A 13,845-nucleotide genomic window follows, 5' to 3' on the forward strand; every position below is an offset into this window, starting at 1 on the left:
GCGCGCATGAGCTGGTATTTGCAGCATGCTGCGGGTTCAATTGTGCACTGTGTTTCACAAAGAATTGAAGGCGATCTTCAAAGTGAAGATCAGCTTAAAATAGTATAGTCTATGCTGTGCATGTCTTCAGTACTATTTCAGGCCTTATTTCTTATAAAACTTTGGAGACTTTTTCATGTAGCCATTTAAATTTAAATAATACTCGACCAGGGTCCAGCTCCAGGGAGGGTTGTAAACTTTATTCTTAAGTCAGCAGAGACTTGAAGACAGAGACCTCGGTCGTCAGAGTAAGAGAAGGTCTGTTAAAAGCCTATGGGCTGATACTAGAAATGAAACTCAGACAGCACGATCGTGCACATTTTAATTTTTGTTGTTGTTGATGTTGCTACAAATACAATGATAGATTGGAACATACCCCGGTACTAGTAGAACATGGTAACACTATTTAATGTTTTGATATGATTCCCTGGAATTAAAAACCTAATAGTTTTGAGCTACTGTTGTACTAAGTAGTACGGAAGTAGTAGGTAGATCTGCCGGACACCGTTGTTGTAATTCCTTGCGCCGTAAATCTGTAACTGCGTAAATAGTATTAGCCTAGATAGTAATTAATATAATAATAATAACATTCCAATTTCTAGAGCCATAGATATGCATGCGATGGATCTAGTACTAGAGTCTAGAGATGGGATGGAAATAGAGCAAAATCTGAAACCTTACTCAAAAATAAATCTTGAATTTAATGGAACTGATTTATATGCTTTCATTTTTAAATTACCTGCAATAGAATTGTACACTATAGACCACGGTCTACAGCTAGTTTTGGCTTGCTCATATCAATGTCAGCATTATCTGATATAGCAGTTATAGTTTTTGAGCTAAATCAAGGATCAAAAAAGTGGGAAATGTTCTTAATATTTTGGTAACACTTTTTCTAGTATTTTGTTGTCATCATGATGTCAAGTAACTGCGACCAGCCCCAACACGCAGTGTTGGGGCTGCGCATTGTAGCAGACATGATCATGACAGGCGAAGTATAGCGCTAAATATCAATATGAAATCGCAAAAATTTTGGTTCTGCCAATATTCCATTTCTGCTCGAATGGATGAGTTAAATACGACTCGGTCGAAAGGAACTTGCGAGAACGACATCTTATACAGTCAATGGATTTGAAATTTGTGCGCATGCGCTGGCCGTCAATTCATCTGTACAGCTGTAGCTTTTGGCAAGGCCGTATCATACTGTTGTGGCAAACCCTCTCACCGTATATTGCGTTGCTTTCTGGGTGGGTGCGCGCGCGCAGGCCTTGTCAGAAGGCTAAAAGTATTGCGACTCCGCCAGCACACATGAATATTTACGTGCGCAGTGTACTGCATACTGATTTCGAAAATGGTGAATGGGATGGGGAGCTAGGAGATGGACCTGTAAAAAAAAGGTTTTTTCAAGATCATTGGACCAGTGTGAACAAGAACAAGGTGAACGTATGGTAGGAATTAGATAAGAATCTTATGTATACTATGAAAGTAAGTTTTTTTCTAGTGAAATTCGAAACTTACGGAGGCGCGAAAATCTGTGACAGACCGTGCATGTTTTTCAAGCTTACCGATATAGCACTCTATTGACTCAGGACGCTCTCACAGTGTGTAACTGTGTACTCGGAGCGTCCCGGGGTTAGATGTCAAGTAACTACAATGTAGATCTAGATCTAGAATTTATGTTAACACAGCCTTGAATCCTCAATGCTTTCAGGCAGTTCTGGAAGTTTGCTGCTTCGTCCAAGTGTGCTGAAGTGAAGACTAGTCATCATGCAGAACATCCATCTGGCTGGAGAGGAGGATGATGAGATGTACTCTGGATACAATGAGTACAATCCTTTCTTTGATACAGAGGTAAAATGTGACTGTGCATCGCAAAACGAACAAAAAAGTTGCATGCAGTGATTTTGTATGAGGACTGAAAATAGGTGAAATGGGTCAACCTAACCAATCTTGGGTTTTTCATATTTTCTGAAAGAGCAAGTCTTTTTCTATATCATATCAAAGTTTGGGATCATAAAACAAACAGGAACCTGTGCTTTCAGCAGTTTTTCTCAAACACTTTTTGGTGGAGTAGTATGATTAGGTGATTCTCATAGAACTCTCTTCTCATTTTTTAAAAACCCTGTCCTTATTCTTCACTTTCAACTCCAATAACTTTGGAAGGAATGATGCTACTGCATTGAAAGTTGGCATTAATCATCTACAGAATGTGTTAATGAAGCCTGCTCAATCTCAGCTTAATCCGATAATCCCTTCATTGTTGTTGCTCTGGTGGTCAACATCCTGTTTTTTGTTCCATTCATCCCACAGCTAGCATGGCTTGGTAAAGATTAAGCACTTTAATACACCCGGTATGCTGTACTTCAGAGCCTGTTTTCTCAGTTCACACTTGCCTTAGTGTGTCCTTTCTTTCCAATATTGTAATAGGTTAAGAGAGTCCATTTGAATTGAGTTATAAATACATCATTTTAAAGCTTAGAGTCTGCTCTTTCAGAATCAGCTTTTAACTAAAAATCCATGTCTAGCAACTTTTTGTTGGTTTTCTGATGCAGGGTCAGAAATAGACTGGTCATGCCGATGGAATTGCACCTAAAATATTGGTGATATGCGAGTGATAAACTGCTCATGGCATGACAATGCCATTACAAGTGTATCAAAGTATCCTTTGAATTGTACGCTTCGCTCTAAAGCATGTGAATGCCGTTGAGCAATTCCAACAGCACACAATGCGATGATGCCACTAATATTACCCCATCTAGGCACTTCCTTAAAGTCTCAGTTCCCATTCATCTTGCCCTGAGAAATGGTTGTATAATGTAATAAAATGTAGGCGACAGCCGGAACCATGATTTGCAATGTATGTGAAGTGTTTTATATTAAAACAAATAATGAATGGTCTTTACAGCAAATAATGTGCAGTGGAATAAGAATTCACATTCTGTGCATGACTAGGCATCCTATGCAAGTAGACTCCATAATTTGCATGAATAGTGGGTTTTTTTCGTATTCTCGTTTGAAATTATGTTTCTACCATCACTCTCATGACAATTCACTAAAGTGTCATATATGATTTAGATGATCATTTACTTTAATAGTGGACTGATGGTGCTTTAGACAAAAGGAAATCCTCATAGGGTAGATGCCACACAAGTATCTGTTCAGTGTTGGCTGACACTATAAATGAGCTAATGTAACAGAAACATAAGGGTAATTAAGTTCTGTGGCAAATTCTAATGCTCTGACAATACTGGAGTGGTGGCACTCAAACTCAAGGAAGATGCACAATATTTTTCTTTGTTAACATGATGCATTAAATTATGGTTATATATAGACAAAGACATGCATTAGACATGTACAATCATAAGTACAGTTTTATTCTAAGGAAAAATTGGAGTCTGCCAGATTTCACAGTTTTGTGACTTCAGTGGGAGAGAGTTCGTTTTGACATTGCTTTCTGCTTTTCCATGTGCCCTTAAGGGTTGTCATGCATTTGTTTGTTTGTTTTTTGTTAAAAGGAAACTTTACAGGGAAAGTTATTTATGAAGTGAAAGAGATTCCTTGTAAAATGAAGTGCATTTCATGCATACTGAGCACTGAGTGTCACTTTTCATGCACTGTGCATTTAACATTGACAGAATCTGGAGCAAGATGAAACCTTTCAGAAAACTGTGCAGAAAACCAGCCATGGACGACGACCACCTGTAAGTTGGAGTGTTGCCATCGAGACAAAATATTTGTGTAATCCTGAGTAGTGATAACAGAATGGGTGTGTGAGGTTTTTGTTTTGCTGTGAACTAATTACTTGGCAAGGAATTTCAATTTCCTTTCAGCACTTATTTCTGTACCTCTCTTTTTAACCATAGTTATTTTGTAATTTGATATCAAATGCAAAAAAAAAAAAAAAAAAAAAATGCTGTAGTATTAAACCATATTACTGACCAGACTCTCATTTCATTGTGGTGTTGCTAATCAAACCAGAGATTAGAGCTTTAGATTTACATACATGTAGTTGTAGTAATGATAGTGAGACTCCTTGTTGGAAAACTGTAAATCAAATCATCTCTATTAACCTTTTTTGTTTGCTTTATTTTTGAATGAGCAGTGCTTTCATACAATGGATGTCTATAAGTGCTGATGATGGCCGCCTTTGAAAGATTGTACTGTAAAAGTGGATATTTTCACGCAACTAATTTTTTGCGCTTGGCCGGGTAAGAAGAGTTTCGCGTGTTTTTAATTCCACGGAATAAAGACATCAGCTACTGGAACACATGACACGCAAATATATTCGCGTGTTTTTATTTTCGTGCTAGCTTCTGGTTACGTGAAATGCGCGAAAATTTCAACAGCACAAAAATTTCCACTTTTACAGTATCTGAAAATATCTTGCAGTGTAGCACCATTGAACCAGTATTCCAGATTTTCTTTGTAGCAGTGTAATTAAAACTTTTTCGTCAAGCTCTGTACATTTTCAAGCAGACCTTTCTTTTCCCGCCAAAGTAAATTTTTAGGGTATGAACAAAACTTACATCAAAGAAATTAAATTGATCATGTTTTTGAGCTCACTATTTTTGGGCACACAAATTGTGTTGCAAATTGGGATATCAACCTACATTTTTTGTGGTTGATATTGTGTGTGAAACTGATTATGTACTTCAGAATATTTCTGATTTTCCCATTTAACATACTGCAGTGCACTTTGCGATTCCTATTCCAAGTGTTTTTTTCCCCTCTCTCATTGGTCTGGGTATCTTAGATCTGTTGTTTGTATACATTGTAAATTTCTGTCTTTCTCCTGGATACAAACTTTACCTTGCAACAACTGTATGCTTTCCTCAGATGACAGCAGCTAGGCAGGTTCAGGTGAGATATCATTCTCTCTTTCACACACACTCTCTCTCTGTCTCTCTCTTCTCTCGTTGTTTTGTTTCACCCTATCATGCATATATGAGAGGCCCTTCCATTCTTACTCTTGGCAATATTTTGCCTCAGCTGCGCCCATTGCTGTGGCCAGTTTGTGGTGCTTTTAGCTTGGTCCTGTTTCTATCCTCACTTGTTCTTTGGAAAGTGAGCTAGTTCCACCAATAATCCAGTACTCTCTAGCACAGCACAAGCAGATTAGCACAGGTTTGCTATGTGAAAGCTGTAAACTTGAGGCTGTATATGCCAGTAAAAGCAGGGGAAAAAGAAACACAAACAATGCATGGGTTTATTGGATGCAGCATGTCGCAGTCCTTACAAAGTCTCATTCCCCTCAGGACTGAACAACAGAGTAGGAAGTTCTTTGTTTGTTGAGAATCTCTGTGCCTTCTTTGCTGTTCAGAAGATTTGCCTCAAAGTGTATTTTTCACACCACATACAGTAGTACTGCATGATATGTATAGCTACAAGTTTCTGTAGCCCCCGTCTCACACATATTACAAGAGTAAGAATACAAGTGAAGAAAAGGGGGGGGGGGGGGGGTAAAGGGAATTCTAGGCTGAGGATATTCCTGTGCCAAGGATAGTACAAAGCTGAGAACAAACAGTAGTAAAAGAACTCTCATAGTGTCATGTTTGCAAGCATTTTATTTGGTGGTGTATGTCCTAATGTCATCAGTTGCCTCAAGTTTTCAGTTACATAGTATAGCACCATTCATTTATTTCTGTTTTCAGTATCATTACTATTAAAGAAGTTTCAGTTTACAAGCTCACTTATTCTCACAATCATCTCATAATTATTGGATTATTTATTAAAGCATGCCATTACACATATCTATGGTTGAGTGTTACAAGTATATGTGTGCTCACCAGCATCTGAAATGGGTAGAGCTCTTTATTTGCCTTCAGGAATGGCTTCATTTACTCTATTTTTGTAAGTATATGCTAGCCATATCAGAAACAAAACAACAATACAAACAAAAACTTAATTGATTGTCAAAAGTTTTTGTCCATCTAGCTGTAGTCACTACAATTTTCGATTATTACCAGATGCTGCCATTATTTGTTTCTTTTTTAATATATTTTTTGTCCAGATTTTTGTTTAGTTTCTCTCTTCTTTTTATTTTTGCATGCTTGCAATAATGCATAGTGTATTAACACATTTTGTCTTCAGAGAGAGTGGTTGGAATAAATGTTCAAATGCAAAATGTTAATACATCTCATTTGTGATATGGAAATGGATTAAAAAAAAAAGGAATGTGATATGTACCAAGCCAAGTTAATAAAATTGATGTAAATCAGGTGTAACTGTCTCATTTCATAGACAACTTTTGATGCCACTTGCCTGGATCTACTCCAACAGCATTCACATACAACACGTTAATTTTTTTATGACCTAGACAAAGTTTGACCATGGAATGTGTGTCTCTACTGGAAGACCTTCATCATCCAGTTTTGAACAGAAGCTGGAAGTGACACAGTCCTATTCTCATAGCTCTACCATCACAGGCAACGTTTATTTTTCAGGAACTGTTAGTGATTGATGATAAACTTACTTTGTCTTCTCAATGTAGATTGGTGCACAGAGGGGCATGATGGGAACGGCTGCTGGGGTAAGGCTCACATTTTGTACTGATCATCCTTTCAACATTGTTCTGCAGCATTATTATAACTTGCAACAATATACAAATCATACATCAGTCAATTTTTCATGACTGACTTATAAAGTACTGAGAAAAATGTTTGGAAGATATTGTGTAAAACAGTGTAGGGTTTTTGTTTGTATTCCTCTCCCCCTCCCCCTTCTTTAGAATGATCTTCATTTTGTTCATTGTAGTAATTAGTGACATCTCTCAGATATGTTCTGTCTTTCTGTATAAAATATATGTGTAGAAATAAAGGAGCATACATTGTATTTGTTTTTGTCGTTATTCTATTAGAAAATGTGATAGTCTACATGTGTGTATACAAAAAAAAAAATGAAAAGAAGAAAGAAGAGAGTCTATTTTTGAATCATAGGGTATTAGTAAAATGTTACAATGACATGAGAATTTCAAGTTAAAGAGCCTCTCCGGTTTCTTACTCTCCTGGTACAGTATTTCGAGCAAGAAAACATTGTGTGCTGCAAGCTTGCGGTATGGATTGATTTGCCGTGTCTTCTCTTTTCCTTCTGTTTAACACTTGGTATTTGTTCTTCTCGCCCCTAGAATCGGCTGAAGACTGGTCTGACATCATCGATGGGGGCCAGACCAATTACTGGGATGGTTCAGCAGGTAAGATCCAGTTTGAGACTTTGGTCAACTCAGACAGACTGGGCTTGCTCTTCTAGTGGTTGCTACATAGTATAGATTCCAGAGGAAAAGGAGAATCTAAACCACATCCAATTTGAATATGAAATCTCAACATCTCAATTCTCAAATCACTTATTTCAATTTTCAGTTCTAATGAATGGAAATTCAAAAACTTTTCAAAACTCAATTTCAAACCTCAAATCTTTAGTTCATATCTCAAGTCTCACGACTCAAGGCATATATACATGTATCTGTAATCTGAATTACATCATTTTTCACTGTGTTGATGTAGTGTTTTGAATTCAAAAATATGTATTTACATTACCGGTAAGTGTTGCCTTGAATTTTAGGCTCCCTGATTATCCTTCCAATCTCTTCTAGGTAGTTGGATTCCGAATCAGGAGAGTTTGAGACAAGTTGACACACGTCTTTTCATGATATCTGAAAAAATGAAATGAGATGTATGAAATCCAGACTCAAATCTCAAATATCATTTAGGCTCCTTGATTCCCTTTCCATCTCTTCACTGGGCTGTTGGCAATACGTGAGAGTTGGAAACAAATGTACGCATGTGTCTTTTTTGTAATATTTTGGTGCATTCTTTGAGTGTGTGGATGCACGTCAAATGTCTGTTGTAGAAAAATGCTTAAAGGGAGTGTACAGTTCTGGTCGAGGTGAGGATTAAGCTGTTAATGTTTTGCGAGATATTCAGAATCCACTCTATGAGATGTCAAAGAGCATGCAATTCTAAGGGGTATCAAAAGTTTATTTGATGAAAATCGGTTTTGAAATGGCTGAGATATCCAAAAACAAGGTGAAACAAGGAGATCCTAATAAAAGGCGTGGCCTGTCGCCTTTTATTATTATCACTCTTTTGGATATGTCAGCCATTTGAAAACCAATTTTCATCAAATAAACGTTGAATCCTTCTTAAAATTACATGCTCTTTCATATTTTATAATAGGTTTCTCATTATCTCACTTAGGAATGTTCAAAACATGAATCCCCACCTCAACCAGTGCTGTACAGTCCCTTTAATGTATTGCAATAAAAAAGATTAGTGTTGTATATGAAAAAAAAGAAGAAGATTGAGGTGAGTAATATAAGCCTTTTTCTGCATTGCAGAGCCAGAATTTCTGCAGGTTTTTCCACTGATTTATGTCAAAGGAGAGCTTGTGCTCTGAGTTTTAATCATTCAAGAGCTGCTACCTTAACTACTAGACTTGTGTTATATTTATCTCCCCACAGGATGGCAGTGTAGCCAGACCTATGACAGCAGTCAAAGCAGCCGGGTATTCCTCCACAGGCAGAGGTAACCATTTGACATTACATCCCTCTCATATTATTTCTTGCTCGCTGATTGGTCAAGAGCATTGATAGTGTGGCAAAACACTCTTCTTTTTTTAAAGCATATTTTAGAATCCATGGTTCATGTGTACAGGTTTGAGTGAGAATAATAGACTGTCAGTTCATTGGTCGACATTTGCAGTCTGTGACAACATTATTTCCACACTCCTCTTTCAGGCCAACAATTTGACCCCCTCAACCAAGCTTCCAAAGGGCCTGCACCACCTCTGGAAACCAAGAATGAAGACTCGTAAGTAACCCCCCCCCCCCCCCTTTTTTTTTCATTTTCTTTTCTTAGGGTCACTCTTTCGATAGAGTAGCCTTATTTCTGAATGGAATAATGTATTTATCCATGTGAATTCCTCATTGTGTTTCAGTGGAGACAGGCTGACATATTCAATAAACCTAGATGTACATTTTGATGAAAGAAAAATTCAGGGAAGGGGAGGGGGAGGTGAAGAAGCAATATTTATGACTCTAGTCATCCATGCTATACTCTGTTTACACAGAGCACATGGTTAGGAACTGTTTTGCTGTAAAATATAATCTTAGATGTACAGTGTAGGCTCATGAAAACATGGCCAACAACTTTTCAGGTGATGTATTAAAATGTCTTTAGCAGGCCTGGATATGTAATAAGAATGAATGAAGTTTACAGACTGAGACATAGAAAACCCAAATTCGAAGTATTCCATTACTTTTCATGCTTTTGTAAGCAGTAAAGAAGGCTTCCAATATATAATGCATATCAGGGCAATTACCCCTCGTCTAAATAGTGGGACTGATTAGTGATAAGGTTAGAGTAAAGATTAAGTTATGGGTATTGGTATGGGTATGGCGATGGATTAGGGTTAGGGTGAGGGTGAGGGTTAGAATTTGGGTTAGCGTCAGAATTAAGTTTGAGATTAGGATTAGGCTTAGGGTCAGGGGAAGGGTCTTAGGTAATTGTCCAGGGGGTAATTGTCCTTGAACTGTAGGCCTAGTATGATTGATTCGAACAGCAATAAATCTGTGTTAGGCAACATGTTATGATGTTATCATGTGTTATATAATGTTTGTGTTTGTGTTTGTGTTTGTATTTGTATTTGTGTGTTTTTGTGTTTACAGTGCTGAGGAGAAGGTCAAACAGCTGGAGAAGCAAGTGACTGAGCTGATTGAAGAGAGCTGCTTTGCCAACAGCAGGGGAGAAATGAGCGTGGTAAGAAGACTACAATACTACAAGAATCTCTGATAATGTGTCAGTATGAAGCTTTAGAAAAATAGGGTTGCATGTTAATGCTACAATGTACATACATGCTTCAAAAAGAGAAAAATCTATAAGGTACTTTGCGCCACCATTCACAGTATTTCCCATACACAGTTGTAGTGCTAGGATAAACCATCCAGTAAAATGTATGGTATAGCTTTGGTTGAGAGTGGGGCTTCAGATTTCCAATGCTTTTTGATGGTGATTTGTTTTTTTTAGGTAATGATGAACCTGTTATGAAATATGAAAGAACATATAATTTCTAAGAGGAATTCGAAGTTTATTTGCTAAAACTTATATCCAATTTTAAAATTTGTTTTACTTTGTTTTGGATATCTCGGCTATTTCAAAACAGATTTTAATCAAATAAGCTTTGAACTCCTCTTGAGTGGTATGCTCTTTAACATTTCATAGAGTGGTTTCCTTAGTATCTCGCAAAAAGTCAAAAGCTGAATCCTCACCTCAACCAGTACTATACCATCCCCTGGGCTCCCAAGAGTGAGAGTTTGGAGTGTGACACTGCTAGGGGGTGGAGCGGCGTAGAGGGGTAGGGGTGGTGTGGAAGAGGGTCACCTCCATTCTATGGTTCGGAGCTTTGACAATTTTACATGCAGTGTATTTGGTATTAGCCATTGCCATTGAAGTTGTTAAAGGTGCGCGTCATTACTATTTATCTCCTTGAGCAGAATGGTTCTTTCGATCAAGATATGCACTGCCTTTTCCAATTTGCATACAGTAGAGAGGTTGCTGTCATGTTCAGTGAGAGGAGAGGCTTACACTACAAAAATAGTCCATGTTTTGTGCTTTGATGCAATTGTGTGGCTAAGGGCTTAGAAGTAAATGACATTAGAAATTAATCCCTTCCCCCCCCCCCCCATTACCTTCCCTAACAGGCGCTTGAGAAGGCCAAAGAATCGGGACGCAAGGAAAGGATTCTCGTGCGGCAGAGAGACCAGCTGCCTAACAATGAGCAAGTCAATTTGGATCTGACATATTCGGTAAGACAAAGTCTTTTTTTCCCCAACATGTTTGCTGTTGTCATTAAGTTTAGTCTGAGTAATAACTTAACGTATTAATTCTGTGCTTATATGTATCAGATACCAAAATATTCAAGATAGCTGTACGAACAGATTTTCTAAAGAATCTGTTGCTGAAATTGTAAAAAAAAATTGGATGTAGATAAGTTTTTAATATCCTTCTAATGAATAAAAAAACACATTCTAAAATTCTTACCTGTCAGTCATATCCTTAAATCTTTTCCAAGGGATGAGGGATATTTTTTTTTCACAAAGTTTGTTTATAAGAAATGGACGTTTTTTATATTGGTAGCATTTCACTGTCAAAGACTGACATGAGAAATTGTTCTGAAGTCCATGATGTTTGCTGGTCATTTGATATCCAAACTTTTTGTGAGATGTTCAATGACTCCTCATCATTGTTAACAAAAATGTTCCTATGAATTGAGTGTTGTGAATTTCAAAGTGGACAAGGGATATAATAAAAGACATTTTTTACTTTGGCCTGGTCCTTTTTTTTTTTTTAATTCTGGTTGACTTTCATATAATTTTTTTTCTGTTTTCTCAAAGGTTCTTTTTAATCTGGCCAACCAATACGAAGCCAACGAGATGTTCGCTGAAGCGCTCACTACCTACCAGGTCATCGTCAAGAACAAGATGTTCTCAAATGCAGGCAAGTGTGAGAGATATGAATGCCAAAATATATTTGTGGTATTAAGTAATGTGCCCATGACACCAATGTGTCATAAAACAGTGATGCTGGTTAAAGCCAAAACATAGTTCTGGTACGCCTGCAAAAGTTGTCAAATTTCACTTGCAAATGTGCACGTATGCCTAAGAAATGTGTGGAATAACGCTGTAATAACAAGGTGTTCGATGGTTAACGATGAAAATGCGAAATAATAACCAAAAAGGTTCGCTGGAGTCGCAGTCTCAGAACTTACCCGATCGGGGTCAGGCTAAACTCGGACTCGGGGACAACTCGGCCCCGCTTTGATGGCGGGACGAGTTGTCCCTCTGGATTGTACAGCGTTGTACTATGGGAGCAGCCTGTAGCGCTTGGCGTTCTGGCTGGTCACAGTTATGGTCCGAATTGATACCACAGACGCTTAAACTGAAAAGACAGGAAAGTGCGCGCTAATCCTCTACAAAATAAATGGACAGCGCGCGGTCCTCAAGGGCATTACGCACATCACCTGAGACGTGCTGTCTTTGAAGCTGTTTTGTTGTTTATCAAGCGTCTTTGATTGTCTTTTCAATATGGCGATCACGAACTGCGTGTAAATTGTCTGAAATAGGGCCGAGTTTTCTCTGAGATCGAGTTAGTCTGGATCCTTCTGGAATAAAAGTCGGTATACCGACTCTTATTTTTGATCTTGAAATACTCCAAAACAACTCCTCATCCCGGCAAATCGCGTCAGCCAGGTAAGTTTCTTGGTAGACTCTTTCGATATATTGCAAGCAAATATGAAATGGTGCCAGACGGGTTCTCAAACCCTTACCAAAACTATGTTTTCACTTTAAAGAATATCACTGGCCTATGTGCACTGTGCTTTTAAGAGAAAAAAAGGAGAAAATGAAAACCTGCAGTGAGATTGATAGAATTGAAGATGCTACTGCAGCTGTAGCAGGTACTGTAAAAGTGGATATTTTCGCGCAACTAATTTTTCGCGCTTGGCCGGGTAAGAGCAGTTTCGCTTGTTTTTAATTCTGCGGGATCAAGACATCAACTACGGGAACATATGGCACGCAAAAATATTTGCGTGCTTTTATTTTCGCGCTAGCTTCTAGTTGCACGAAATGCGCGAAAATTTCAACACCGTGAAAATTTCCACTTTTACAGTAATTCATGATGATGATGATGATGATGATGATGATGATGATGATGACGACGATGACGACAGCAATGACAACAAAAATACGGAATCAGTAAGATAAAGGTTGATGACTGAGAAAGATACAACATGTCATTAGTATAACAAAAACAAAAAAACTTCTGTTTCAACAATTAATGATGTACAATGTATTGATGATTATTCTAATGCATGGTACTAAGAAAACTGTTATTGCTATGTTCACAAAGTCAAGCCAAGTGTAACCATGATACCTGCTAATGACATGCAGTGACATTTGACAGTAGAATTGTGGATCATTGCAATTATTTGAAAGACTGTCAAACTTGTGTGGCACTGCCATGAAGTTAATTTGTTTGTGCAAGCTCATTAGATTCTCATCACTTCCAAATTTAGGACGACTCAAGGTCAATATGGGCAACATCTACTTCAAGCAGCGGAACTACCCAAAGGCCATCAAGTACTACCGCATGGCCCTGGACCAAGTGCCCAATACACACAAGAGAATGAGGTAATAAAAAGGTGTCTGTTACTATTTCCTCACACCAGCGTGATGGGGCTTATTTCTTTGGAAATGATGGGAAAAAAACACACTTTGTAATGTTTCCCCACCTTATTTTTCAAAGTGTGATTCAATGTCCATAAAGATGAAAGTGACTAGCTTCATACTGACCACACACTTTCATGTTGGACGTTTTTTCAGATCAATTGGATCTATCTACACATAATTATCTATTCACACTATAATCATATAGATAAAGTACAGAGATGATCGCACATGCAAACATACAATGTAAGTGTACTAAATGCATTGAAACATATGCATGTAATAACATACTTAATGCATGCATACACACATACATTGTATGCAGACACCTTTGGGAGGGGGAAGAACTAAAGTAAGAGCAAGCAAACTATTTTTGAATGACTGCAGTTCTTGTACATTGTCAATGGCAGGATACAGAATGTTGGAAAGGGAGTCTTTTCAGTTATACACTGCAGGAGTTCATAGGAGAACATGCAATAATACTAGGCATGGGAGTCACGGTTGACGATGCAGTAGTGTACAGCAAAAAATATTTTTGGCGTGAAAATTTCATGGATTGGGACCGACAGCTTTTTTTTGCAGCGTGAAAT

The 13,845-nt window shown here is 37.9% G+C and overlaps 1 pseudogene; it reads left to right on the top strand.

Annotated features, from left to right (window-relative positions):
- Window positions 1-1,775: 1,775 nt before the first annotated feature.
- The window catches only part of LOC139730215 (intraflagellar transport protein 88 homolog), a 33,564-nt pseudogene continuing 21,494 nt past the window's right edge, over window positions 1,776-13,845 (top strand).

This window comes from Diadema antillarum, unplaced genomic scaffold (assembly GCF_040938485.1).
Source record: "Diadema antillarum isolate AM-2024a unplaced genomic scaffold, OU_Dant_1.0 seq00000298_RagTag, whole genome shotgun sequence".
Classification (NCBI taxonomy): domain Eukaryota; kingdom Metazoa; phylum Echinodermata; class Echinoidea; order Diadematoida; family Diadematidae; genus Diadema; species Diadema antillarum.